The 3,239-nt window shown below is 41.4% G+C and overlaps 1 long non-coding RNA gene across 1 annotated transcript; it reads right to left on the reverse strand.

Annotated features, from left to right (window-relative positions):
* Positions 1 to 472: 472 nt before the first annotated feature.
* On the reverse strand, positions 473 to 1,030 carry LOC120162273. Its single transcript, XR_005519538.1, has 3 exons — positions 895 to 1,030; positions 728 to 808; positions 473 to 628 (listed from the first exon to the last, which is right to left on the reverse strand). It is a non-coding gene; the product is annotated as an uncharacterized LOC120162273 (long non-coding RNA).
* Between the last annotated feature and the right edge of the window lie 2,209 nt (positions 1,031 to 3,239).

The following is a 3,239-nucleotide window of genomic DNA, read 5'->3' on the forward strand; positions in this document are numbered from 1 at the left end:
AGAACTCAAGAACATCTTTACACAAAAGATATTAAGGCCTATCATTCAGTTTCACAAAAGATGTATAGCCCATCTACATGTTTGGCTGCTTCAGCTGAGCTGCTACGGCAGGTTCAGAAGGCAACCACCTATTTTTGCAATCATTGGCTTAAGATGTGCCTGACCAGATAACCTACATGTGCGGCTGGCAATATTATGAAGATATTCGCAACTTTCATACTCTTGAGACTACTAAAGATATCAATTATTTCTCAAATTTTGGAACTGTTCCAGGATGCTTTTCAACTTATACTAACCAACCAAGAACAAACAAAATAATAGATTGAAAGAATGCATGCCCAACAGACTGTTCGTAGTTTAAAATGAAATTTCAACATACCGATCTTACTGGTTGCTGGAACAGTCAACCGAAAATGGGTATCCTCTGCAGAAACACTACCAGTGTCGGCCAAAAACCAACTGAATAAAAAAGGTGGAGCTAAAAAGTTAGCATTTGCGTTAAATCAAGAAAATAAAAATTTCATATAGATCTGAAGAGTACAACGAAACCATAAGTCTCCAATATCATGCCAATGATAGGCCATCCAATGACAACAAAAAAGAAGCCAACACCAAAAGAAATTGTTCCCTGGATTCAGTATCAATACATCGTACAGAAAAATGAAAGATATGTTTATGATGTCTGCATTTATGCATGCGAGTGTTTGTGTGAGAGAACAAATAAAACCTTAAAATTTTGAGGCTTCGTGAAAAATTGCACGGTGGACTTCAGAACAATGGTTAAGAACACCCCTGATATGAAAAGGATCTGATTTACAGAAAAGTGTTAATCCAGTATGATTCAATGTGGAAAAGAAAAAAAAATGTGCAGAAAGATAATTGAAGTTACCTTACATTTCCCATGCCAAGCAAGCCCTTGTCGAGAAAGAAGATAATTCCCAGAAATGAGAAAAATATGCCAAATCCCGTTAATCCCAGCCCAATTTCTGTTTTTCATAATTTCAAATATTAGTAAATACAAAAGTTGCCTAGTGAACAAAAACCTTGTCTTTTTCCCTCAAAATATTAACGACAAACTAAGCCATATGTCTCCAATAGCTAGCCCGTGTGAACCAAAGCACCCCCATTCACCTCCAAACAATTCAGTCACAACAATCCATGCGTAACAGAACAAACAATTGTTGGGAAATAAAACGAGTAATTTACCTATAACCAGATTAGTGAGAATGCGAAATAAAAGTGGAAAAATAATACCCGAAATTGATAACGGAGTTCAGCCAATTATGCCTACGTCTCCGAACTGCTGCAGATCTTTTACTAAGAGAGAAAATTCACAGGTGTTTATAAAACACTCACTACTCACAAGAAAGCCCTCTAGTATTGGGAGAAAGAAATGATTTTCAATTTTGGGATGATTTTGAAGCTAAATGGGTAAGGGTATTTATAGTTGAAGCTTAAGGACTAATCTTATAAATACCCTAAAGTTCAATGACTCAATTTGGTAATTATCCCTTTACCAATTTCAACAATATTGGATGCCCACTTTGAAAAAAAACTGTCGTCCAATTTGATCAGCCGACCATTTAGAATCATGCAACAATTGTCAACAATCTCCCACATAAAGATTGATTTTAATTTGTCTTCACACCTCGATCAATGCAACAGCATTTCTACTCTTGTTACTGTAACATGCCAATTGAAGCTGAACACAACTTCAGTTTGTCCGTAGTCACCGTCCTGTAAACCCACTTGTTATGGACCACTTTCTCCGTGATTGCCTTGTCCCTCAACGTCTTGGCTCCCTTCGACTCTTGTCCACTAGTCTTTGAAGGATTGTTCCTCACTTGAACATCATCGGCAAGCCCCTGCTTCGACCCTTCTCTTAAAATGGTCTCTGAAGCCATGTTCTATACACGAAAATGCTCGGCAAACTCCTTGGATATGGACAACTCTTCTTACACTTGGCTTCTACTCGCCTTGGCAGAAATGAACCTTATTGAGCCAAATCTCAACGTCTCTTCGATCCTGGGTTCATCTTCTTCTCTGGACAACTCGATCTTGGGCTCATCTATCACCTTGGATGACTCGGCTCCCTTCGGGTAATTTTACAACACTTCTGGCATCTTAAGTTTGCGCCCCCTCATTTGCTCGACTCTTACCCTCGGCTTAGCATCTTTGACACTCGAACTTGTGCCAAGACTGCACACATCTTCCCCAGACTCACCATCTGGTTCATCATTGAGTGATTTTCTCTGCCACTCGAGGAACAACATTCCTCATCCTCTGACTTGCCTTCATCACAGAATCTCTTGCCGCTACCCTCGGCTTTCGGCTTTGCTTTAGAAGTATTGTTTTTCTTGACTCCAAATTTCTTGATAGACTCGGCGGTTGTTAAGGCTTCAGAAAACTCCTTGACTTCCCTTCGCTCCAACACTCTCTTCGCCCATGGCTTCAATCCGAACATGAAGGTGAAGATTCCATATTCTTCAGTCAAACTTGAGACTTTGAGCGTGAGTTTTCTGAATCGACTCACATATTCCTTAAGTGACCCTTTATGCCTGAGACGCCTCAACTTGGACCACACCTCTATATTGGCATACTGTGAGCAGACTTGCTCACTTTGCACCTTCGACTTGACAGCTTTATCTCTTGCTATCGCACCGGGTCCCTTCTTGTGCTCGACTGTTTTGACACCCTTAGTCTTGTCACGTTTTCTTTCGGGTTCGGTTGTTTCAATATCAATAGCCTTGCCTCGTCTCGATCCTTGCTTAGCCGTATTGATCCCATCAATCGGGCCAAGTCTTTTTCCTGGCTTTGTAGCTTTAACACTTGCAACCGCGCCAATTCCCGCTACTTCTCCTTCTTCCATCCTATTCATGATGGCTGTAAGACGACGCTTCTCGGGACATCCCCTAATCAAATGAGGACAATCACAGAAGTAGCACTTCAATTTTTCCTTGCTCCCATTCTTCTTTACACCGGACTTAGCCTTGTCATTCTTTCCCGATAGCTTTCATTGGCTACGAACAGTCAATGGCTCACCTTGGCCATTCGAAGAGCTTTCTCTACCATCTCCCTGCTGCACCTTTTCCTGGTCTCCTCCACTGTTGCCACTATCTCTGGGCATGGGCCTGGACGATACATTGCTACTTGGCTTGTCACTTCCAAGCTCAGTCAGCTTTTCGGCTACAGCTATGGCATCCGAAAGTCTCTGGACATTACCTTGCTCTCCCCCGAGC

This window comes from Hibiscus syriacus, unplaced genomic scaffold (genome assembly GCF_006381635.1).
Source record: "Hibiscus syriacus cultivar Baekdansim isolate YM2019G1 unplaced genomic scaffold, ASM638163v2 tig00111402_pilon, whole genome shotgun sequence".
Classification (NCBI taxonomy): domain Eukaryota; kingdom Viridiplantae; phylum Streptophyta; class Magnoliopsida; order Malvales; family Malvaceae; genus Hibiscus; species Hibiscus syriacus.